Source organism: Lissotriton helveticus, chromosome 1_1 (assembly GCF_964261635.1).
Source record: "Lissotriton helveticus chromosome 1_1, aLisHel1.1, whole genome shotgun sequence".
Taxonomy (NCBI): Eukaryota; Metazoa; Chordata; class Amphibia; order Caudata; family Salamandridae; genus Lissotriton; species Lissotriton helveticus.
This window is the reverse complement of record NC_136057.1, coordinates 130,815,077-130,842,166: the sequence shown is the minus strand read 5'-3', so window position 1 is coordinate 130,842,166 and position 27,090 is coordinate 130,815,077. Positions and strand designations below refer to the sequence as shown.

Below are 27,090 nucleotides of genomic sequence, written 5' to 3'. Positions count from 1 at the left end.
ATCTTTATTGTGTCTATGTGCTGGTCTGCAGCGTGGTGTCCTTGCACCTTCTGGCGTGTCAGGCAGCATGCTGACATGCAGAAAATCGCAGGTAACAGACCATGGCAAGTGGACTGCACTTGCTCATTGGCCCTTTGTGTAAAGCCCAAAGCCCAGGAGTCGGGGTAGGAGGCAAGAACTCTTTGTTTCTTGTGTGGTACTGTGTTGTAGTCAGGGTGGTTGGGTGGAACACTGCAGAATCTTGCAGTTTTTGTAAATGTCACTGGAATTCCGTGGAGAAGAACTCAGCGAGTTTCGCCCACCACCATAAAAAATCTGTAAGAGGTCTGCCATGAAGTCTGCCTCTTGGAAAAGGGTACAAAAAAATTTCAGCAAATATCCCAAAAACAGTACATTTGATAAGTTTTCACATTATTGCAAATGCAATTTTACAAAACACACCTACAAAATGAATAATTAATTGTGACTAAAAGCAAGGGGATGACAATGGATATTGCATGTTCTACAATACATCAACTTGGGAAAATAATATTACTTTTTCTCAGGTGCTGTATTATCCTCAATTTCCCACTTGTTTTTGTAATTCCCATGATTGCATTGACTCCCTAGCACTCCTTTTAGAATGCCCTGCTCAATCATTTTATCAATGACAGGTACAATTCCCTCCTCTACTGCTCTTGTAAGATTGCAAAGAGGAGTGTGCGGATACACCTCATTTACTTTCACCGTGGTTGTACTGGCTCTGCACTGTCAATCAACTCAGTTTCTTTTCCTGTAAAATTCCAGGCCTCTTAATTTTCTGTGCCATTTAAATCTGGAGGTGAAGACTGGTTACAAATGAACTCTTGAGTCTTGTGAATGTAATATAAAGTCTTCATTTTGGGTCTAAATGACAACAATATCCGGTGTACAGTAAATTATACAGTTCGTTTTACAAAGAAGGTAATGCTCTAAAAACACTGAGCTTGTCTCACCAAGTATAAATTTGTGGCCATTCATTATGGACACAATTTGTACAGGAACATTTGCTGACAGCCTATTAATTAGTTGGTCATCAAAGTGCCTACAACTTGTACTTCTTTTCCCAAGAGGAGTACGTTTGGAGCTTCCGTACATGAGACTGTGGAATGGGGGAGCACCTTCACAGATTAAAAGTGATGCTGGATGGCTTCTCCTTCCACAAAAGGGTCACTCTGGTTTCACCTCTAGGACTGCACCAAGCATGCAAACCTTCTCCCGTCTCGGGCTCCGTCACTGTGTCTGATTCTGTCCAGTAGGAGCTCCCAGTGTAGGTGTAAATTGTGCAAAATCATTATTAATTACTGAAGGAATTTTTTTAAATCTTAAATTTGTTGAGAATTCGGCATTCTATATTGCATTAGGCTGTGGGGTCGTGGGAATCAAGGCATGTTTCAATTTAACTGCCTTTGATTCTGCATGTTCGACACAGAGGCCAGTTAGGCTGGGACCATTGCCTAAGACACCCCACTCTGTGCCATCAGATTCATGTTCTGTGAATTACTGTGAAACCAACACTCCCAGTTACTGAAAATATGGCAAGGAGTGTTCCTTATTCTGCACATAATTAGTATTTGAGGTGAATACTAGCCATGCATTGCTAATTACCGCACATATTACATCACTCATGACATCATCTATGGCATTATTAATAATATCAGTGCAACATTTGTTGTAAAATGATTGATTAGAAAACTGGGACGAGAGTTATGGTTACCTTAGAGCACAAGTTATAGTCATTTGGCAATATCCTAACTTTAATGTCCCTGTAACCTTTGTTTTTTTCAGTGAATTTCTATATTTTTAATGCTATTTGTGGGAGGGAGTTTTCTATAGCGTGAATTCGACCCGAAGGCATCAGAGCACTTTACATGAGCGCCAGGTGCATTATAGATGGACACATTCATTTTGTTATGCACAGAAGGATTAAGTGATTTGCCCAGAATCATAGGATGTTGAGTGCCCTTGATGAGACTTGAACCCGGTTCCCCAGCTTCGAGGTTGACCGCTCTAGCTGTTAGGCCACATCCACATCCTAACTATAATGTCCCTGTAACCTTTGTTTTTTTAGTGAATATATGGTTTGAAAACGACAGAAGGAGGCTGTTGAAACGCGTTACCTACCAGATTTGTAGCCTCAAATAAACATGTATGATAGCATCCCCGAGCGTGCTGGAGTCTGTATCAGATTGTGTAGCAGACCATGTGACGAATATATATATGTATATGTATATATATATATATATATATATATATATATATATATATATATATATACATATATACATATATATATATATTCCACAGCAAGATCCCAGGGGTACCACCATCTACAGAAAGGCGCAACACTAGGAAACAGACTCCAAAGGCAAAGTTAGAAAGTTAAATGATGATTTATTCAAGCATCAAGAGTCCAAATGACTCGTTTCGGCCGCCAGACATGCCTTGATCACATATATATATTCACTGAAAAAAACATAGGTTTCAGGCACGTTATAGTTAGAAATTAGCATTTAAAAAACCTTAGAAATTCACTGAAAAAACCATAGGTTTCAGGGGCGTTATAGTTAGTTGGATATTTCACTGGTATAAAAGCATAGAAATTCCTCCGTTATAGTTAGTTCAGCTAACTAACTCGCACCCCCGCAATGCACTACTGATGACGTTTGTCTGAGTATCTGTATGGGTGCCTGAGTGTTTGTGTGGGGGGTGTGTGTGACTATGCATAGATGTGTGAGTGGATGATTCACTGGGTGCATGGTGTCAAGAGTGCATCAGTGATGGACTGTATGGGTGGGTGGGGAGTGAGTGTATGGGTGTGTTAGTGAGTGAATGTATATCTCAGTGGTAAATGTGTGAGTAACTACATATGTGAAAGTCAGTAAATACCTATGCTTTTTGTAGTGAGAAAAAAAAAAAAATATATATATATATATATATATATATATATATATATATATATATATATATGTACATATATATATATATATATAGTTCACCAAAAAGCACTCGCACTTCAGAAGGGCTCACAGCGCTCCGCTCTACCATCCGGTCTGTTTGCCTTGCAGATTCACGCATATGAGGCTTCCATTCACATTTCTCCACGTCCGACGCGTTTCAAGGCAGGTACGCCCCTTAATCATGGACTAGCTGTGCAAGGGGCAATGAAAGACTCACTTATTTTCATTCTGCATTTTATTGAATGAATCCGCCCTTCAGTGGGCGTGGCATGCTTACACCAAGCAGAATGCTGGTAGTTAGAGTCCATAGTAAGTGAGTGCATTATTTTCCTTCAGTAGGTTCATCTTCCCTTGTATTTATAATGCTTTTGTATAACCCTTAAGTAGGGAGGAATGTCTCATCCACGTGCTTGTTTCCCCCTGAGCAGCGCGCTACTCACAAAGCGATTAGTTCCACTCTGCAGCCTTCTCACTCCTTTAATGACACCCGTCACGAGTAAGAATGGAGCTCCTTCCCACGACTGAGGAAAGCCGTGCAGAAATAGTTCACCAAAAAGCACTCGCGCTTCAGAAGGGCTCACAGCGCTCCGCTCTACCATCCGGTCTGTTTGCCTTGCAGATGCACGCATATGATGCTTCCATTCACATTTCTCCACGTCCGACGCGTTTGCAGAGTGGAACTAATCGCTTTGTGAGCTGCCTTTTGTACAACTATTGACACCTCTTCACAGCACAGGAAACGCTGGTTTGTTTGTGCTGGAGCAGGTAACTGCCTCAACCTCCCCCCTCTGCTCTTAAAAAAATGCTCCTCCACGGCTTAAAGCGATGCAAACAGAAGTTACTCCGGAGGATGTGACAAGAACATGTAAACACAATTAAAAAGACAGCCACTAACAGTAGCCTTTGATTCCATGTGTACATGTCTGGCAGGGTGCCGACCCCGCCACCCCAGGCTAACAGTCATGGTGTAATCCCTGGCAAGTGTCAGAACAATGCCACTGGATGCGCTTAAACACGGTATTCTGGGGGCTTTGAGGAGAGAAAGTCACACAGAGCACTAGTGGGATCAGAGGAGTAACATTCAACAAAGAGCAAAGAAACTGTTGGATTGCATGTTTAAATCGCATTCTTGAACCACGCATCAACGGACCTCGTCACACTTGTGAGCACCCTCCTCGTGCCTGAAGTTCACAGGAATGTAAAACATTCACAGTCTAGCTGCCAGAGACATAATCAAGATATCCTTTCAAAGTGCCAAGAGGCGCCAATTCAAAGATCTGCAGCTAATCGAATGAGAGAAGTGATGGACCACAAACAGAGCAGCAGTGAACAGCAATTTGAGGAATAGTGAACAATTAGAGAAGTCCTGTACAGCAATAAGAGGACTAGTGAAGAGCAATTAGAGGAATAGTGTAACAGAAATTAGAGGAATAGTGAACAACAATTAGAGAAGTCCTGTACAGCAATAAGACGACTAGTGAAGAGCAATTGGAGGAATAGTGTACAGAAATTAGAGGAATAGTGAACAACAATTAAAGAAGTCCTGTACAGCAATTAGAGGAATAGTGTACAAAAATTAGAGGACTAATGAACAGTAATTAGAGGAATAGTGAACAGCAATTAGAGGAATAGTAAACAACAATTAACGAAGTCCTGTACAGCAATATGAGGACTAGTGACGAGCAATTAGAGGACTAGTGAACATCAATTAGAGGAATAGTGAACAGCAATTAGAGGAATAGTGTACAGAAATTAGAGGAATAGTGAACAGCAATTAGAGGAATAGTGAACAGCAATTAGAGGAATAGGGAACAATTAGAGGAATAGTGAACAACAATTAGAGGAATAGTGAACAGCAATTAGAGGAATAGTGAACAGTAATTAGAGGAATAGTGAACAGCAATTAGAGGAATAGTGAACAACAATTAAAGAAGTCCTGTACAGCAATAAGAGGACTAGTGAAGATCAATTAGAGGAATAGTGTACAGAAATTAGAGGAATAGTGAACAGCAATCAGAGGAACAGTGGACAACTATTAGATGAATAGTGAACAGCAATTAGAGGAATAGTGAACAGCAATTAGAGGAATAGTGAACAACAATCAGAGGAATAGTGAACAGCAATTAGAGGAATAGTGTACAGAAATTAGAGGAATAGTGAACAGCAATTAGAGGAATAGTGAACAGCAATTAGAGGAATAGTGAACAGCAATTAGAGGAATAGGGAACAATTAGAGGAATAGTGAACAACAATTAGAGGAATAGTGAACAGCAATTAGAGGAATAGTGAACAGTAATTAGAGGAATAGTGAACAGCAATTAGAGGAATAGTGAACAACAATTAAAGAAGTCCTGTACAGCAATAAGAGGACTAGTGAAGATCAATTAGAGGAATAGTGTACAGAAATTAGAGGAATAGTGAACAGCAATCAGAGGAACAGTGGACAACTATTAGATGAATAGTGAACAGCAATTAGAGGAATAGTGAACAGCAATTAGAGGAATAGTGAACAACAATCAGAGGAATAGTGAACAGCAATTAGAGGAATAGTGTACAGAAATTAGAGGAATAGTGAACAGCAATTAGAGGAATAGTGAACAACAATTAGAGAAGTCCTGTACAGCAATAAGAGAACTAGTGAAGAGCAATTAGAGGAATAGTGAACAGCAATTAGAGGCATTGTGAACAGCAATTAGAGGAACAGTGAACAGCAATTAGAGGAATAGTGAACAGCAATTAGAGGAATAATGTACAGTATTTAGAGGAATAGTGAATTAAAGAAGTCCTGTACAGCAATAAGAGGACTAGTTAAGAGCAATTTGAGGAAAAGTGTACAGTAATTAGAGGAATAGTGAACAACAATTAGAGGAAAAGTGAACAGCAATTAGAGGAATAGTGTACAGAAATTAGAGGAATAGTGAACAGCAATTAGAGGAATAGTGAACAACAATTAGAGAAGTCCTGTACAGCAATAAGAGAACTAGTGAAGAGCAATTAGAGGAATAGTGAACAGCAATTAGAGGCATTGCGAACAGCAATTAGAGGAAAAGTGAACAGCAATTAGAGGAATAGTGTACAGAAATTAGAGGAATAGTGAACAGCAATTAGAGGAATAGTGAACAACAATTAGAGAAGTCCTGTACAGCAATAAGAGAACTAGTGAAGAGCAATTAGAGGAATAGTGAACAGCAATTAGAGGCATTGTGAACAGCAATTAGAGGAATAGTGAACAGCAATTAGAGGAATAATGTACAGTATTTAGAGGAATAGTGAATTAAAGAAGTCCTGTACAGCAATAAGAGGACTAGTTAAGAGCAATTTGAGGAAAAGTGTACAGTAATTAGAGGAATAGTGAACAACAATTAGAGGAAAAGTGAACAGCCAAGGCAAGTGTCTGTATACTGGATAGGAGCTGTGCACTTTCTGCTAACAGGAAGGCTCACTTGCTGCCAGGCCTCCCCTGGGCTTCAGGGCTGACCAGTGGGGCACTTGGCCTCTATTATTTCGTCAGGCCATCCGTGTGCTGCAAGCTGTATTGTGGTTCCCAGAACTCCCTGTGAACTGACAGGCCTTCTTGCCCTGTTTTCAAAGGTCTGTCCCTATATCACCAGGCCTGCCTGTGTGTTCTGGGCCTACTGCTTTTCTAGCAGTTTCTGTGTTCTCAGATCACATGATATGGTAACAGGTCATTAAGGCACCTAGGACCTGCCACAGTGCTCTCTGATGTGTGGATTAACTCCCCTCCTAGTCCAGTAGGCGCAGATCCAGTACATGCTTCTTTCCTGCTAGGCCAGCCTCTACACGACCAGGCTTACCCTTTAAGCTACCTGTGCGCTGCCATTTTTGCTTCTCTGCTCCCACGTCTCCCCATTTACTCTCATACTGCCCTAAATGCCCCCACACCCGCCCCTGCTTCCAGGCCGCTGTACGCCATGCTCCGGAGATCAGTTGTCTTCAGCAGAATATGTGGTAGGTTTTATGTAGCGCTATAACCCTAGGTGTGGCATCCAGGCGCAGTCCACCTGGTCGAATATCATGGCTCATCCGATGCATCTGCATATATAGGTTCACAAAAACACTACACAACCAGATGACCCCCTTGCTTCCCAAAATAACCGCGAGGGCCCCCTCAGAAACTGCCCTGTGGGTGCCATTAGAAAAAAAGTATTTATAGAGTTTCTAGCGCCGCTGAACGTTTCTGTCTGGAGCATTCATTATTCATTATTAGTCATTGTTATTGATGCCTGCTGATGTTTTGACAACGCTGAGTTTTTTAACAACAGTGAAGTGATCCACTGTTAAGGGATGTGCCTAAAATAACTCGTCCTTCATAAATACACCGCAGAGATGTAGAGTGGGGATCGGTGTACGGTGTGTGTCTGCCAGGAAAAGAGCAGCCGGGTGTGAAGTGTCTGCAGATATTACAGCACAACTAGGGCATACCATCCAGTCACAAACACGTGCAGCAGCCATAAGCACGCATGCACAGAAGCAAATACATGTACCACGATACAAACACATACATGGTACGTACGCAAGCACAGACATGTGCGACACACAGAAGCAAAGATGCAAGACACACTCACAAACAGATCGCAAACATTTAAAATCATACACACGTGTACACACACACACACACCTCACATGCACACATTCCAAAATACGAATATAGATAGACTCACAAATGCACACGCACGAGCAAATACACTCGGACACACAAACGGGCGAACACCTGTACAATGTATAAGAATGCATGCAGAATTTACACACACTCACATGCAAAAAGGAGCACTAAACCCCATCCAGGTGTGCTCCTACCCACCTCCCTACCCCCATCCCATCCCCCAGGTGTAAGCCAGTCAGTGAGCAGAGGACCCTCTATGCACTATCTCAGGAGTTTCATAAAACACTTGAACAGATGTTGTCTCAAATCTGGATACAAACCAGTCTGCTTTTAACTACAAGCCCATCTTATCACAGTTGTCAAACTTTCTTCGGTGCATTGCTCCCCTCCCCGGTACTGCTATGAACTCTCCCAAAAATGTACCCGGGCAGCCAGTGTTCTGACCGCAGACGTGCGCTCACCCTGCACGAACAATACCCTGCTAGTGTCTGTGCTGCACCAATGCCCTAGCCCTGTACTGACCCCTATGCTCCTACTGCCTGGCCTTCAGCAAGGCACACACCCATTACTACCCCCTACCTGGGCAGTGTGTAAGCTGCAGCAGTGCCTTCGTCCAAGGTTTACCCTATGAATCCAGCACCCGACTGCAGCCGCCAGTGGCCACACTCAGTACTGACCCTTGGATGTCAGTGTCATGGCTGCGGTAGGGGCGGCACTGGAAGCGGTCCCTAAGCTATCAGTGTCTGGTAAGAAGAAGCACCCTCACCCAGTATTAACCATAGGCTGTCAGTGTCATGATGGCAATTACAATATTGCATGCCCCAGGAACTTGGCCCACCCGGGGGCTAAATAATAAAAAAGCGTGGGAGCCGGCGCTTCGGTTTTTTTGGGGGGGGGGGGGTGGGGGGGCAAAATTCGCGCTGGGTGCGTGAATATCACCGATAAAAAAATGCTTTTTTTTTGCCTCGGGGGTCCTTGTGGGACCCCCTGAGCAGGGCTAGGGGGTCAGGGTGTATATACCCTGCCCCCTCTTCTTGTATTTTGCGTTTGTTTTTCTGTTTTCTTGTGCCATGGTTACCGAGGCACAAGTTGGCTGCCAACACTTCCTGTATTGGAGTGTTGACAGCCAATTAGAATAAAGCTTGTGGTCGGGAGGGTGAGCGGATCCAACGAAACTATTATTTTTTTGATTTTCTCAGCAACTACTGAACGGATATACACCATTTAAGAAAAAGTGTTCTTTCTGAAAAAAGAAACCCTTTCTTTCCGTGAAAGCATGTAGCTCTATGGCAAAACGAAGCCTGCAGTTTTGCAATCCAGCCTACTTAAGGATTATAATAAGCTTCATAAAAGAACACAGAGACAATGAACTTTCAAATGAACTTTCAATATAACACTCACCCCAAGAACTACATGGACCAGCATGCCATCGGGCAATTCTTGTGTGCCACGCCCATTGGGGGCGATGTTCTCAATAGAATAATCAGTGAGACAACATTGGTGAGGTATTCATTTTTCCTGTGTTGCACCCATGAGGAAGAGGCGTTCTGCTTCGAAACGCGTCGGGGATCAAGCAAAGAATCGAGAAACGAAATGGATGCAAATAACTGCAAGCAGCCTCGAGGCTTCTAAACCGGATGGTAAAGGGCTGCATCGTGTGACCTCTGTAAAGCTCAGGGCATTTGAGATGAAGATTAAACACACGGCAGTCCTGGCCGTGGCAGAGGAGCACCATTTCCTACGAACTGAATGGCGGAACGTTACGATTAGAAGAGTCTGGGGAAAATTCTAGAAGTAATACAGCAGGAGTTAATGGCGGTTAGAGAGGAGAATATGGCCCTAATGACTGAAATTGAAGCCTCCAAGAGGAAAACCTTAGAATTGGCGGTCAAGTTGAAGAGTGAGGGTCCTGGGGCTAAATTTCACCATTCCACTTCTAGTTCAGCTACGACAAGTACCAGTGCAAACCTGAATCCAGGTAGTACCACACAAGTAGTGCCTTTGCCCCAGTCATTCCCCTAGCTCCACCAGAACGTTTTAGAGGAGATCCCAAAAGGCTCAGATCTTCCTCACTCAGTGTTCATTACATTTCATGTGCCGTCCAACCGTCTTTCCAGATGCACAGTCTTGTATTGCTTTTATCCTCTCCCATTTCAGTGGAGATGCAGCTTCATGGTCAATGCCACTGGTCACGCAACATGAGCCAATACTATCTGATTATGAAGAGTTCAAAAATTTTGGCGAATCTTTGATCGAAGAAAGATGGCTCAGGCAACAGATAACGAATTGCTGGAATTAAGACAAGGAAATTGTAAACTGCTGACTTATTTATCGCAATTCAATAAATTAGTGGTAGTGACTGAGTGGCCCAAATGAAAGAGAGCAGCTTTATTCTATAGAGGTTTGAAGGATGGGCTGAAGGACGCCTTGGCACAAATTCTCAATCTTCCCAATGAGGTGTCTGCTTTGATAGACCTTGTACTGCAGATCGATTACCGCCTCTGAGAGAAAAGAAGATCATTTTGCACAAGTATTCCTAGATTCGATCGAGGACAAACAGACTTCATGAAAACGTTGGAGAAATAATTGGGAGTCGAACCAATGAAAATTGGTAAAATTAGGGGCCCACTTTCCAAGGAAGAGTAGGAAAAAAGATGACAAAATAATCTCTGTCTCTATTGTGGTATAAGTAGGCACTTTGTTAAAAGTTGCCCAAAAATGCCAAAACTCTACAAGAAGGAAAACTCGCAGCACCACCAGTAGGAGGAGTTGGAATGGTGGATGTAAAAGAGGAAACTGCTCCAAAAGGTCATCAAGTTGCAAAGACGTTACAGTCTTTGGCTCCTCATCGGGTCTTAACTACGACCTTGAAGTTTAGAGAAAAGACCCTTTTAGGAGTCACTGTGATGTTGGGTTCTGGGGCCACATGGAATTTTTGCAACATAAAATTTGCCTCCATGGTGGGCTTAGAATCAATTTGGAAGTTTAGAAGTGCAGCAGTAAGGGGCAGTTGATGGAACAAATGTATCGTCAGGACCAATCGTGATCCACACTGAGCCTGTTGAATTAATTACTTCGGAGGGTCATTGTACAGAGATACAATTTAATCTTAAAGACGCCCCCCAATTCCAACTCATTTTGGGACTCCCATGGTTAACAGAACATAACCCGACAATAAATTGGAGTGAGAGAACTGTGGTTTTAGACTCCTAATATTGCACTGAACATTGCAGTCATGAAAAGGTGGAAAACAAGAAAGAGTCCAGCCTCCCAGTTGTGCGAGAACAAGCTAATGGTGTGTACGGTTCAAATTGCAAAACTCCCGGAAGAATATCAAGAATTCGCCGATGTGTTCAATGAAACAGAGGCAAAAAAACTACTGCCATACCGGTTTTAAGACTGTAAAATTGATCTGGAACCAGGAGTTAATCTATCGTGCATCAGAATTTACGCTCTCACTGAAAAGGAAAATCAGTATTTGAAGCACTATTTGCAAAACAAATTTGAAAATGGTTTCATCCAACCCTCACAGTCTCCAGTCTCTTCACCACTCTTTCATTCCCGAGAAGGATGGCGAATTAAGGACTTGTATTGACTATCGCGCACTGAATAGAATAACTACTAAGAATCGTTATACCTTACCTTTGATTTCAGTTTTACTGGATCAACTGAAAGGTGCAAATACTTTTAGGAAATTAGATTTGTGGGGTGTGTACCACCTTATCAGCGTGCGTAAAGGAGACGAGTGGAAAACGGCCTTCAGAACCAAATATGGATTATTTGAATATCAGGTAGTGCTATATGGTCTCTGCAACACCCCGTGGCATTCCAATACTTTATCAACGACGTGTTAAAGGAATTTATTGATCAATGTGCAATTGTAAAAAATTGACGATATTTTGATTTATTCATCTACCGAAGAGGAGCATCAGTTACAGGTCAAAAGAATTTTACAGCGTCTAAGAGAAAACAGTTTGTATGCAAAGTTAGAGAAATGGGCCTTTGGAGTAAGATCAGTGGATTTCTTATGATTTATCGTTGCTCCAGAGGGTCTGACTATGGACAAGAAAAAGGATTGAAGTGGTACTTGAATGGTCTACTCAAGCAACTGTGAAGGAAGTACTAATCTTTACTGGCTTTGCTAATTTCTACAGGAGGTTCATTAAGGATTTTTCTCAGAAGGTCATACCAATCACCAGACTTTAAAAAAAGAGAACTCCTTTCCATTGTTCTACTGGGGCAGAAGAAGCCTTTGTCTTTAAAGTACAGCTTCACCTCAGCACCAGTGTTGTTACATGCTGATCCAAGTCAACAATTTTACGTAGAAACTGATGCTTCAGAGGAAGCTATCAGAGGAGTCTTGTCACAGCGTCATAAAGATACCAGACAGTTGCATCCAATCGCATACATTCTAGGAAACTACTTCCGGCAGCAATCAACTACACTATTACGGAAAAAGAATTATTGACCATCAAGGATGCCTTTCAGGAGTGGAGACACAATCTTTTAGGGGGAAATCATGTAGTGACAGTATTTACGGACCACAGGAATTTGCAATTTTTGAAATCAGCCAGAACTCTGGCTCCTCAACAACTACCATGGTCCCTATACTTCGCTGACTATGACTTTGTCATCACCAATCGACCAGGCAAGAATAATGGAAAGGCGGATGCCTTATCCAGAATTGATACTGAAGTGAAAAAAACATGTTTGCAGGAGCTGCGAATCATTCCTGAAACCAAAATAATTGGGGCCACTGTGAAGGAATTAATAGAAGAAAAGATCAGGAAAGAAAAGACACTTGAGGAAATACGAAAATGGGTTGAAGAAGGTCCTGGGAGAGAGATTCGCCAGCGATTGCCTTACCACGCAGACACATTGTATTGGCCAACTTGTGAACTCCAACAGCAAGCATTGTTTGACTGCCATGACAGTACCTTGGCCGGTCATTCTGAAATTCCTCATACGGAAGAATTACTTAAGAGACAATTTTGGTGGCCCAGCATGACAAAAGATGTTCAACAATATGTAGTAGGATGCAAGACTTGTGCACGAGGAAAGTCGGATCGGCAAGCCCCTCACGGGCTGTAACAACCCTTACCCACTCCTCCTCACCCATGGCACACTGTCAACATGGTTCACCATGGTTCTGATAGTGGATTTGCTCTCCAGTCAGGGATACAGTTCAATATTAATAATGGTGGAAGCTTTCTCTAAGATGGCTCACTTTGTCGCCTTAAAGGGAAACCCAAATGCCAAACAGTTAGCCATGCAGTTCAATCAGCATTTGATTAAGATTAATGGAATCCCTAAGATTCTGAATACCGATCAAGGATATCAATTCTTGTCCCATTATTGGAAGGCCTTTACTAGAAAGCAGGGCATAGAAATTAGGTATTCCACAAGTTTTCTCCCACAAACTGATGGTCAGACAGAGAGAACCAATCAGGAATTAGAAAAATACTTACGGTTGTTTCTGTTAGATCAGGAAGGTGATTGGCCAGATCTTGTTTGGGCAGCTGAATTCGCACACAACAATGCTAAAAATGCTTCCACAGGGTTTTCCCCTTTCTATTTAAATTATGGGCGGCACCTAAACTTTTCTGTAGCATTTCAAGAGGTGATGGTGCCTGCCGTACAAGATCTAGTTCAACATCTAACAAAAGTTCAAGAATCAGCAACTAGAAATTTGGCTCTAGTGAAAGAACGTTACAGATTAAGTGCGACTAAGAAGAGGAGACCAGGGGCAAATTTGAGAGATATGGTGAGGTTGAGCACTAAGAATCTGAGGCTCAGAGGAAATAGAAAATGTCAGCCCTGTTTTGTAGGTCCATACTCAGTAGATCAGTAAATAAATCCCGTGACTAACAGGCTAAAACTCCCTTCGCAGGTCAAAATAAATCCCGTCTTTAATGTGTCTCTGTTAAAAAAGGTGTCACCATATTTTATGGAAACACAACCTCCAAAACCATTGTTGATTGAAGGCAAGGAAGAATATGAGGTTAAAAAGGATTCTAGATTCAAAAATGGTTAGAGAAAAGACATTATTTGATCAATTGGAAAAGCTATGGACTAGAGGAAAGATCTTGGGAGGAGAGATCTGACGTTCATGCTCCTAGATTAATACGAGCCTTTCATCACCAGTATCCTCACAAACCCAAGCCAGGAGGTGTGGCCTTGCAGAGGGGTACTGTCAAGGCTCCGCGTCCGACTGCCTGTGCGGCAGACTGTGTAGCCGTAATCTATTGCAGTCGGATCGGGGGACACAGATTGAGCTATGCTTTGTCTGATTTGAACGCGCCCCCTGCAGTGATCAGAGAGAGATCACTGCAGGCACGCGTTAAAGACTCAGAAGTTGCCGGTTACAGCCTTTAAAGGCGCGAGGACAGCTGCTCAGCAATGAAGTGCATTGGCAGCGTTCGAAGCTGCGCACTTCAACAACGGTTTGAGAGAGAAGGAGAGCTCAGGAATTTTCTTAGGTAGTCAGGGTTTAGTGTAGCTCAAGTTCATTTGTAGAATCAGTTTTAGGGTAGCTAGCGTCTCGTGTGACGATGAGCTAGATAGGATATTAATATATTTATTAAATAGGAGTACAATGTAAATATTGGAGAAACTTGTTCATAGCAAATCAGTTACACTCACCTGTTCACCTCACGGAGGTCTGCATCAAGGAGTAGAATCCAGTCTTTATAACTGCATGTACCTGAAAGAAAAAAGATACAGTTTTAGTTATAAGAAATATTTGGAGACCGTCTGATAATTTCAATTTGGAGCATGGTCCCGGATACCGCTGTAGTTATAAGTTAAAGGTACAAAAAGACTCATTGAAGAGAGGCTAAGCCTTAACAAAGGTGGTATAAGCGAATGTATTCAATAAGAGAGTAAAATAGTGTAAAAGAATAAGTTAGAGAAGCTTATTAATTTGATGTTATTTAATTGCAGTTCGCAGAGAAGTGTTACTCCAGATTAGCAACAGTGGGTGCCTGGCGGTGCAGAAGTGAACCCAGAAGCAAGGCAGTCTCTTCTCTGTCCCCTTTCCCTTCGGGGTTCATGCGAGAGCTTATAACCAGAAGACTTGTGTGGAGGTCTGCCGGGGGAAAAGAGAACTCACATCATTCTATCATTCTGCTACTGTGAGTGAACTGAGGACAGTGAGTGTACAAGTAGGGCCTTGACAGAAGTGGACGTCAAATACTTCTCAACCCTGTTGTCACAAGGCCTGTCTGAGTGGGCATTAGAAGCTGGAAGACTGCCCTTGAATCAGACGGGCTTCACAGAGAACCAAGGGATCCTATCCAATCTGATGGCTGTGTGTCTGATCACGAAGAGTGTAAGACGCCGCTCAGCACATGTGCTCTGTGGATTTCAAGGCGGCATTTGACCTCGTACCACGTGACAAATGTAGGGAAAGTCATGGAGCATCCTGCAAAAGCTTTTGAGGGCAAAACGGTTGACCCAAAGGTATCTGGTATCAGAGCGCTTTACATAGCACCAGTTGCGTTACATAAGGACACATTCATTTTTTTGTTAGGCACGGGAAGATTACGTGATTTGCCCCAAAATAACAACTTTCAGAGGAGGGTCAGAGGGAAAATTTATTTAACGACCGTTCAGGTTAGTACCCCCAGTAGAACTAAGTAAACAACAAAGAAACCTGAAGGTCGAAAAAAGGCTAAGATGTTCAGACAGACACTGGACTTAACGTAACTAACTGCAATACATCAGGTACCACAGAGTCAGGCAGCACTCAACATGACAGTTTGAGTCCTATCAGCCCACCCAGATGGCGGAGCCTCATCATGTAGGACATCGCGGAACCGGGTCTGTGTACTAAAGCCCTGATGTATTTTGGCTTTCGTATCACTAGGCCATAGTCCAGTCACCGTAAGTGTCCTTACCATCGGTGGAGCTGACAAAAGCAGTGCAAAGAAATTATAAAGTGATGTGCGTTAAAATGACTATCGAGGCAAACAATGAAAATTTATTAGTGTTCACCTGGACGTCAGTCTAAAAAACAGTGTAGGGACAGTGTGAAAAAATCACTGTCTGATTTGCTTGGTAGTAAGTAAGGCCAACATGTTTCTGCCGTGAGGTGTATATTCACCGGCATTCGTCAGGGCCAAGCTGATATATGTGCTACTGCAAATTGCACTATTATTTAGTGTACTAATAGGAACAAATCCTCTAACAAACCTTGCTACAATTACCAAGGGTCAAAAGAGGGGTCACTAGGACCATCCTACCGTATCCACTTGATCGGTGCAGGTGTTAGAAGAGGTCTTCCCTGTGAGAAATAAGAAAGAGAAGAAAAGGAATAAACAGATCTTGTGGTCAACTAGTACTGTTCTATTGATTGTAGATACAGAGTGCCGGAAAGTCTATTTATAGCACTTATTAAAAAGTGTTACGTATGCCAAGCCAGTGAAAGACGAAACAATCAAAACCTATGACTAGCCATTCATAAATAATGATGGCCACTTGAAAAGTGCGCTAAATAAAGTCGCAAACAGGTAATCTGAGCATCAAGTAAGTTATGTAAAAACTTACCCAACTCTGCGTGGGAAGAAAGCCTCACCTCACCCGGCAACTGCTCGGAAGAATGAGGCCCCGCTCTAAACATATAAATAGGGACACTTTCAGGATTTGATAAATGTCACAATCCATGTTTGCATGCATGCTCAAGAACAGATGTTCAACTAACCACTCGTTTTCTAAAGCTATCCACAGTGTACGCCGGACCCATAGGACCTAAATGGGAGCGCATAGTATATTTAATCTAAAGATAATCCTTTAGCAATTTGTTTTAGGAGACGGCAGCAGGCTGGATGTGGCTGAACCGTCTACATTCTACACACTAATGCCTTGGAAGTTAGGGACACTAGTCTCTATATCAAGAAATGATAGATATACCAGAGAACGAAGGTCTCTGGAGCTGGATGATTTGACAGGAAGAATGACGTGAGGCTCTTGCCTCGTGATTTGAAAACAGTGCTAGCATTGTTGGGTTCACTTAAGCAGGGACTCATGATAGTGCAGCACTCATGAGTTGTGGACAGGTTGACAGCGTATGAATTAACATGTCAGCCATCAAGAGTAAACTGATTGTGCCAATAGCCAGAGCAAGCGCTGAAACGGCGCCTGTACTCTGGAAGTGATATTACAGTGTATCAAGCCAAAACAGCCCTAGAACGCGCTGAATACCTAGAGTTTAGCCCTCTTACCTGTCCGTCGGTACCTCGCGGCGTGGTCTCGAGCCGAAGGGGAGGCACCGACGGTCAGGCGGGGCTTCGTTTAAATACCGTCAGTAAAAGTGGTAATCGACGGCATCTGGTGCGCTGTAGTCAATGCAGCGCATGTGCAAAGATCCTACTGCTACTCGAAGACAAGCGCGTCATATCAAATAGCACACGCGCTGGCTCGAGATACTATCCTCTCGCGCATGCGAATAGCGCACGCGCCGGCTCGAGAGACTATCCTCTCGCGCATGCGTGTGTGCACGCGAAATCCTTCCCTGCCAACTGCAGCGCCGCTAAGAAGCGCTCGTGAGGGGAACCTATGCCTACCCGTGGAATGCATGTGAAGAGTAACCAACATAGGGGCTAAACCTTTGGAATAAAGTTGGCCACAGCAAATCAATCAGTGTTATGTACTTTTAAATGCACCTCTGGATTGGCGGTATTAACCATATAGTGTAGACGCATCCCTCGTTAATGCACAAGGGGAAAAGTGTCTTCAAGATCCCTCTCTGCCGTGTACAGCCCTGGTCAACTGCAGTGCTCATAAAATGAAATAATTCCTGACAGCAGAGCATGTTATTAAAAAGTGGCCATCTCAGGATCTGGAACGTCGGGACAGAGTGTAAACAGGACATGTAGCCTCAGCAAAACACGTGGTATACTGGGCTGCTAGAATTGTTCTTATACACAAAACTGAAGCATGTCTGCCTCAGGACTACATAAGCAGCTGAATAGAGTCATGTCAGGTAACCACCTGGTTGTAACCCATTCTATTTAATCAAATATTGTCAGAATACCTGATAGTTGATATGAATACCGGGTGGGCCTCCTGAACATCCAGGGTGCTCAGGTCTCACCAGAACCATTCGGATACGACCTCGCCAGGGATGTGCCCGATGTTTAATTCTAAGGATTGAGGTGGCGGCCTGAGCAACCTGATCCCTATGAAAATCTGGTATTGAACCATGCCTGACTACTAGTGTATTGAGTACTCAATGGTAAATGCGATCATCAGATCGAGATCCATGGAATGTTGTCATTAAGCCCAATCATGTCTGTTCTCAGTTTAAAAATCCAGCGTTGTTCTTTGACAAAGAGGAAGCGTGAGACATCTGTGATGTGTGGAGGAATGTAAGGCTGTTCTAGTACCACCCATGTTAGGTCCTCGGCTCTGTGTTTCATGTCTAAGAAGTGGTTCGTGAGACATGTAGATTGTTTGTTGCAACGTATTGTGCTCTTGTGTTCACTGATACGTGACTTGATCTTCCTTGTGGTGTGGCCCACATACTTCTTCATGCACGGACATGTGATCAAATAGATCACTTTCTCTGAATTGCAATTAGTGTGGTTGGTTAGTCGCCAGGGTCTTGCTGTGCCAATGTCTATTGTCAGTGTTTTTTGTGTCTGCGGACAGGCCGCGCAGCCCCCACACGGATAGTGACCACGTACTGGGCTCATACTCCAGAGGGTATTCGTGGTTGGCTTCTTTTGAGTACGGGGTCTGGTGTGTACCAAACTGTCCCGGATAGATGGTCCTCTTTTGAAAGCAAACAGTGGACGAAGAATTTCACCCACTCCTGTATTGAGGATCTTCCAATGTTTCAATATGGTCTTCTTCACACTGTTTGATAATGTGCTAAAGGTTTGCACCATAGTCATCCGTTCATTAGTGGCGTCTCTCTTCCTATGTTGTATGAGCGCCTCCCGATTATTGTTAAACGCTCTTTTACATGCACGACGTCCTAAATGATTCGGATAGTGGCGTTCTTTCAAGTTCGATGACAACTCTCTGGCATGGTCTTGATACAAACTGTTGGTAGAGCAATTTCGTCTCACCCTGAGGAATTGACCCACTGGTCAGTTCTCACGTAGTGATTGAGGGTGGAAACTTTGAAAGGATAACAAAGAGTTGCGGGCCATTGGCTTCTTGTAGAGTTCACTTTGTAACCCACCTTCACCCGGGAAAATAAGGAGGTCGAGGTAGGCCAACTTCTTCTTACTGCTTTCCATCGTGAACTTTAGATATTGGTTTCTTGAATTCAACCAGTTGTGAAAAGTCATCACATCCGCCTTGGAAGGTACTTGGTGGTCTTAACCCTAATAGTTGATCCTTCTCTTGTTGTGGTTGTTCTGGTTACAATATTGTCAAAGAAATGTCTTAGTCTTAGTTTACGCATTAATTTGAAGAAACTGACTTCCAAGTACCTTCCAAGCACCCATAAGCCACAAAACATTAGACCTTTTTGAGAACTTAGTCAAACAAGACTTAAGCAAGTTGAAACATACTAAACCCAAGCATAGAAATACCACGCAAAAAGACTTGGACACACTACATAAACTTGCATCCAATGACAACATAGTATTCACCAAAGCAGACAAAGGAGGTGCAATTGTTATCATGAACAAAACCATGTATGAAAACAAAGTGATGGAACACATCAATGATACCAGCACGTACAGCAAACTGGATTACAACCCGACACAAGAATATTCCAAAACATTACGGATGATCATTGATAGGGCATACAAACAAGGAACCATCACAGAGAGGACAAGAAATTTTCTCATAACTTCCAACCCTAAAAGCCCAACCCTCCGGATGGTACCGAAAATACACAAAAACACCATGGATCCACCAATGAGACCCATAGTATCGACATGTGGGAGTCTCCACGAACCAATAGGCCAATTACTTGACAAGTACTTACAACCCACAGTACAAGCCATGCAGACCTATGTAAAGGACACCTCACAATTCCTATTGAAATTACAACAAGTGAAATGGGATCCACAAGACAAAATCATACTTTGCACAGCAGATGTGCGTAGCCTCTATACCAGCATACCCCATAACATGGGGATTGAAGCCATGGAAGCAGCACTCATGAATACAGAATTAGACCAGGACCTCCAGACCTTTCTAATGGAACTTATGTATTTCACCCTGTACCAAAGCTATTTTAAAGTCAATGAATCATGGTATCAACAACTAACTGGGATGGCCATGGGCAATTCCGCGGCACCCGTGTATGCTAATATTTTCATGCAGTGGTACGAAAATCAACACATCCTGACCAAAAAAGAATGGACGGACAATTTGAAAATGATCATCAGATATATTGATGACCTATTCATCATTTGGACTAATACAGAGGAAAAACTGCAAACCGAATTGACCGAATTCAACAGAATAGACCCACGAAACCAACTTACCTGGGATATGTCAGACACAACGGTGAACTTTCTGGACGTTAAAGTTACAACAACCCCACATGGATTTTCCACAGACCTATATGTTAAACCAACAGACAGAAACAACATGCTATCATACTCAAGTTTCCATGAACCTAATCTGATAAGAAACTTACCCTTCTCTCAGATGGCCAGAGTCAAAAGAATTACCTCAGAGGAAAATACTCTCAACATAAGACTTAAGGAAACCACCAACAAATTCATCAATAGAGGGTACCCTCAAACACTAATGGAAAATACCAAAGCAAGGATCGAAGAAATTGATAGAACAACACTCCTAACACCGAGAAATAAACCTTCACAACAGCGAACTGTAGCAGTTTCAAAATTTTCAACAGCCAGCAAGAAATTCAAAAAAGTGATTCTGAAGCATTGGCCAATATTAAACATGGAACCTGATTTCAAACAATCTTTTAACGCTCCACCACTATTTGCATTTACCAGAGCTAGGAATATCGGCGAAATCTTGCAAAGTAGGCCTCCAGAAATCACCACATACTCAGGAACTAAACCTTGCCTGAATTGCGGCAACTGTAACAGCACAATAAGAGGTAATACGATTAACCACCCAATGAAAGGCCACCCGATAAAACTGAAGGTAAATGCTACGTGCGACACTAGCAACTTGATCTATGGAATAAGATGCCCATGTGGCAAGATGTACGTTGGGAAAACCGAACGTCGAATAAAAGTGCGCTTAACAGAACACAAATCTAATATACGATTGAAAAACACGAAGTCAGCATTATCAGCGCACTTCACAGAAGCAAATCACAACGTTTCCCAAATTAAGTTTATCATACTAGAGACAGCCCAGAAAATAGAGGGAAGAGACAATACTAAACACCTCCTCAAAAGAGAGAACTTTTGGATTCATAAACTGTCTACCCAGAAACCGGCAGGTTTAAATGAAAGAATCGAACTGTCGTGTTACCTATGAATATTGTTCTTATGACTGTACTGTGCTTACAATGTGCTAGATCTATTCACTACCAGACACTACCAAACACAAACCCATTACCCACATCCAGAATAGCTCTACCCACAGAGCATCCCCACAACTAACATGGCCACCTAAAGGTTCGAGTCCCACCAGCACCTTTTTATTAATCCTCATAACCAACATTTCCTAACCACCCAATAGTTCTCCAATTTTTCCAACCCTATTCCAGCAACGAATATTTTTTACCCAATTGCATTTACCATTTCCCAACCCCACGGTTTACCCGTAGCACCCTCCCGCGAGATATACCCATCGAAGTTTCCGATAGAAGTTTCTGATAGTCTTTCGACTATGTTCATGCCCACGTGATCGGAACTTTTACTACACATTAAAGCACTGCCGGCATCCGCTCGTGCCGTTGCTACAGAAGATTCACTTACGGATTTGAATCCCCAACCTACCAGGTTAGTCCACATCAGCCGAAGGGCGGACGGCCCTTTGAAAGCATCCCCGCGTTAAGCGCCCAGCATAACGCTAACCCTACACTCTACATTTCTTTACAGATGTAACTCAACCATTTGAGGAAAGGCTTGTGAGTGATACGCCGTTTTTTGTTCACCTCACCTTGTTTGTGCACCCTTGACACTATTTTGAAGTAATATGTATCACTGTACGTCTTATGTTTATATGAAGTATAGTCATCAATCTAGGAAATGTACCACTATGATTATGTTTTACCCCTTATTTTTTACCATATGACAAACCATTATCACATTATGTTTTCAGTGTCGATTCCCTGATGAAGGGCATGAGTGTAATGCCCGAAATGCATTGGATATCACATAATGACATTGCCTGAAATGCATTGGATCACAATCCATATGAAAAATGCAAAGAAATTGATAAATACGAAAGAAAACTAAATTCCATTAAATGATTCATATATTCAACTAATATAGTACCGAGTGGAAGTATTTTTTTCCCTCAACGGGAAAGATAATTAAAATGTGTGCCTTAAAGGGATGATATTGGATACTGTCCGATTTCACATCTATGCATCAATATATCTTTTCCACAGCAACACCTGATGACGAAATGGGTTGCTGTGGTTCAGGATATAATCCTCTTCAAACTGATGCATATAAAGATTGGCGAGGCTGGGTGCAAAGACACTCCCCATTGAGGTCCCTGAGACCTGTAAGTACAGGTCCTCCTGATATTGGAAGTAGTTCTCTGTGAGAAGTTGGCCTGGTAGGGGATGTTTCCAATTCTGGAACCACCTACTACCTGACCAAACAATCCCTTATGGTGTCTGGTTGTAAGTCAACCTTATTAGACAAGCTATCCTAGGGGTAGCATGGACTAAGCAGCCTAAAGGCTTAACTTAAGAGGTCGTGTTAAGCGAGCTGTTTTACCACATACAATCCTGTAATACCAAATGAAAGGACACCACACAAGTAGATCTCTGAAAAGGAGTACCATAAGATTGCTGCCCACTGTTCCTCAGGAACCTGCTGTACCATGCAGGCTCTCTCAAGAGCAGTTATCCACTTGTGGATGTCATCCCCTTCCTTGTAGGGGGGCACAATCTTTGTCAGGTTTCTACTATCATAGGACCTGGGTTTCTCTTTAGGAATATTGCTGCCACCAGTGGCATCTAAGCCACACAATTTCTGCTCTCTTGCCAAGGCAAGTCTAGCTTGAGCCAAGGCTACCTCCTCCCTCTCTATCTGGAGTTTGACAGCCCTCATTCTGGCCCTGTGCTCTAGCTTTTGAGAAGCACCCATGCTTCTCTGTGATTCTCTGGAGGCACTAGAAACATGAGAGTCCCCTGAGGGAGATCTCACTCTTCTGTTGCCTGGGAGAATAACATGTTGGGTTCTGGGGAGGTGCTGGCCCTCTCCATTCCCCAGTAGGTCCAAGTTGGCCTGGCTAAGCCTGGCAACTGGAACCTGGCTACCCTGATCCTGAACTTCTAAGTCCTCAACATCTTCCTCCTCCTGAGGGGGATCAGTTTCAGGGGGGTTCCCTCCATTTCCTGTTTCTAGGGAAGCTTGCTTCGCCTTGTCTAAGTCATCCTGTTCTAGGATTTCTACCAGGATTAGGCAGGTGGGGCTTCTGCCCCTTTTTAACCCTCTTGCTTTGCACAAGGCAATCAAGTCTCTGCGGGTTAGTTTGTCATATCCAAAAGTTGCCTGGGTAGGGTCAACTGTCACAGGAGTAGACCCTGAGGCTTTTCCTGTGTCAGACATGGTTACTAGTGAGGTGTAAGTGGTGCACTTACCTACACTAAGTGTTTTCCTACTGTACCTTGCTAGTGAGTTGTAGTCAGGGTGTGCTAATCCCTTCAACCTACAACTACTAAGTTCAGTAGAACTTAATATGCTAAGCTTTTGATTTATATGTACCTAGAGGTACTTGATGTGATCTTTCAATTTGATATAAAGATTGCAATGGTAAAACAACAGCAAGCTCAAATCCGCACCGCTGCTCACCAATGTGAGAAGTTGGCCTGGTAGGGGATGTTTCCAATTCTGGAACCACCTACTACCTGACCAAACAATCCCTTATGGTGTCTGGTTGTAAGTCAACCTTATTAGACAAGCTATCCTAGGGGTAGCATGGACTAAGCAGCCTAAAGGCTTAACTTAAGAGGTCGTGTTAAGCGAGCTGTTTTACCACATACAATCCTGTAATACCAAATGAAAGGACACCACACAAGTATATATTATAAAAATATATGTGTTTATTACTAAAAACAATCCCCAGTATTCTTTATGAATAAAGTGGCACAAGCGTTAAATCAAAAGCACTGTTTAAACATACAAGTTGCACAATTATGGATGAGGGCGGGTGGCCACTCAAACCATATACTAAACAAGTGGTATAAGAGAGGCCACTCGAACAGTGGTTAGGCCTAGGGCCTAGGGAATCGCTGGGAGCAGTCAGGACAAGCAATGCTGAAGTCGGGAATGGCCCTCGGGATTCGGGAGATGTGCGGAAAGCGCACGCATGCACCAATGTTAACCAATGGTGCGTAAAAGTCATAGAGTTAAAGTTTAAGGACACTTCCGCTGAACCTAGAGGAACAAAACTTAACACACAGACCCTAGAGGTGTGCACCAGTGTGGGAACACCGGCGGAGCAAAGTTACCTCACCCACAGGAAGTGGGTGCACAGGGTCGAAGTGGCGTCGGGTTTTGACACGCAGGCTCTTGGTGCTTGAAGCTGAAAGGGCTGCAGGCAGGTTGAAGATGAAGTGTCCGGTGGAGTCCAAGGGTGGACTCAAGTTGTAGAGTACCTGAAAGCAGAGGGGACAGAGTCTGGGTCACTCAGCAGTGACCAGGGTGGAACCAGGACGGAACCAGGCAATGTCGGGCGCAATCAGGTGGTCGTCGAGGAGCTTCTCTCCGCTGTCACGTGGGCTCGGGGGCATCTGCAACGTCCAGGAGCAGGTCACGATCTGTCCCACGCAGGCTCTCACCGTCGGTGCAGTCGGCTTCAAGTTTGGAGCAAACAAGCCTTGGTAAGAGCAATCCACGCGGGATCGGAAGATTGCTTCTCACTCGGACCAGGAAGGTCAGAGTCGGGGCTCCTTTTCAGGGGAGCTGGTGTGGATCTGGAGCAACCAGATTCACGAGTCTTCTTAGGTAGTTCGTCGGCACAGGGACCACTAGCCAGCTGGCAAGTGACCGGGCCAACGCGTTGAGCCAAATAGAGCCAAAGGGCCCCACGCAGCACTCGTCGAGTGTGGAGGGCTGAACTTCGGCTCAGGAGCAGCTCCGGGTGGGGGCTTCTCAAACCCCGGTGCACAGCTTCGAGGGTCACTCGTGGGCTGCACGGTCAGCGTCTCGTGGTCAATTCAAGATGGCGTGCCCCACGCTTCCGGTCGCCTCCACGGGTCTCAGCTCTGCAGGGACTGTGGATCGGGCTGTTGGAAGGCAGGCAAGCTTGATCTCGTCGATCTCAGTCGCTCGAGTTCCGGCGGGAACTGCAACTAAGTAGACGTCGAGGGCTGGATGGTGCCTGCTGCTGCAGGGTGGTCACTCCTTGACCACAAGGGAGATTCTTCGGGGTTCCACGTTGAGATGGAGGTCCAAGGGTCCAGAGTTTCGTTTCTAATGTTTCTTCCAGGAAATCTGATGTGCATTGGCACTGCTCCCACTCTTATTCCAATCTGGGGGGCGTGGTTACCTGCTAGGTCCCTCCCTATGGGTGGGACCCAGGAAGGGGGTGGATACACCCCTTTCCTTTGATCCAGGCCGCCCTGGCACGAGGGCTGGAGTGCCCCAGAACCGGTTTGGCCGGATTATGCAAGGGGCAGCCTTGTGCGCCCCAGGCAGTGTCTGGTTTCTTTCAAACCTCCCTGCTACAATCCACTATCTCCTGTCTGGAGGGTGGTGACACCCTCCTGTGACAGGAAACCCTTTGTCCAGGCCCCATCTGCTGAGTTTCGGTCAACTGCAGGGGTCCAGACATTTGTCTGTGGCAGAGGCATCCATTTTGTGGATCTAAGGTCTTTGGAGAAATCAACCGCATTTAAGCAAAGTAACATGTCTTACCCCTCTAGAGGGGTGGAATGCTATCCCCGTCGCCAGAACTGGCGAGGGGATAGTATTCCAAATCGTATGACACCTTACACGACATGTTTTGATAAAGCCAAACCAAAGTTGCTATATAACCGCGAGGATTATAAGGCACTTAAGAGTATATGGTATGGCATTATCCTGAAACAGCTTAGGGAGTTGTTCCCGACAGCTGCAGACAGGCTCAGCTCATGCTAGAGCTCCATCTCACATGAAACCACGCACTCTGCCTCCAGGATTGATGAGGCCTTCCATAGGAGTGGCTCACAGGTTAATATGTGTCCAGATATAGGTTTAGATATAGGTATACTACATCTAAGCAAGGGGTGATTACACCACCTCACCCCAGCTGAGTGATCAGCCAGTTGTGTCAATTTAAGAACCAGCCAGGGGTGGCAAAAGATATGCTGCAGCCCCTGGTAGGCCTTGGTGGCCCCTATGCCCTGGGCACCTATAGTGCATTATACAGGGGCTGACAAGGGGTCCATTTCCAATTGGGGTATGTACCTAGGGTACATGGAATCCATTTTACAGAGAGAGCAGATGGCCTGGGGCCCTGATTAGCAGGGAACCAGGTCAACTAAGTCAAAAAACCAGCTAAACACAGGCAAAAAATCCGGGGTAACCATAGTCAGGTAGCCACCTTCCTACATAACCCCCCCCCAAACGAAAGGAGATAAGGCTATCCTTGGCCAGGTAAGCCTATATTGCCTGAGTGGCCATATAAGGAAGTACCTGCACTAGCATGGGTACTCCCTGTCTCATGGTCCACTAAGCAGTCCCTCACCCTTTGGGTATTAGAGGGTCTCCACCATAGGGAATTACTACCTTGGGTGTGTTTATGCAAAGTTAAAGGCTGGTTTGGATATGGAGTATTGAAGTGAGGCTCTACTAAGTTAGGGCTTGGCTTCCTCCAATTATCTTCCACCATGTGTGCCTTTCTTTCTTTAACTGAGTTGCACTGTGCTCTCAGGGTCAACCTCTGGCTACCTAAAGCTGGAGGCTGGGTCCCTCTGTTTGGCTTGCTGGAGGGACAGTTCAGGTTTGGGCCCTTTGGGTCCCAGGTTTGGCTGTGCCCAACAGAATCCATCTGTGGGAGGTCCCTAACTGTTTTTAAGGGGGCTCCCTCAGGAGTTTTTAAAGTTTTCACCTCACTAGGGCTACTAGTTTTGGTGCACCTAATCTGTTGATGGGGGTGCTTTATTTGACAGGGGTCCCTCTGGGTCTCACTGTCCTTCTTGTCCTCTGCAGCCCTGGGCTGGCTAAGGCAAGGGAGAGAGGGGCAGGTTACCTGCTCCAGACTGGATCCCACCTGAGAAGGGTCCACCGCCATCAGAGGCTCTGTCAGGCCAGGCCTAACAACCTCTGGGGCAGTTCCTTCATCAGGGGTAAGATCAGTTCCCTGAGGAGGCTGATCCTGTCCTAAAGTCTGGTGAGGGGGAGATTTCTCTTTCTCCTCCATGCTCTCAGT

At 44.1% G+C, this 27,090-nt stretch overlaps 1 protein-coding gene across 4 annotated transcripts in view; it reads right to left on the bottom strand.

The window, feature by feature from the left end:
* The window catches only part of LOC144769141 (uncharacterized), a 99,502-nt gene that overhangs the window by 33,982 nt on the left and 38,430 nt on the right, over positions 1 to 27,090 (bottom strand). For 3 of the 4 annotated variants that reach the window (XM_078653319.1, XM_078653183.1, XM_078653376.1), the window contains exon 2: positions 14,245 to 14,305. The gene's annotated coding sequence lies outside the window, so the exon portion shown is untranslated. Of the gene's footprint in view, positions 1 to 14,244; positions 14,306 to 15,845; positions 15,887 to 16,149; positions 16,215 to 27,090 lie in introns of those variants that run through there. The other variant, XM_078653254.1, reaches the window with a different exon arrangement.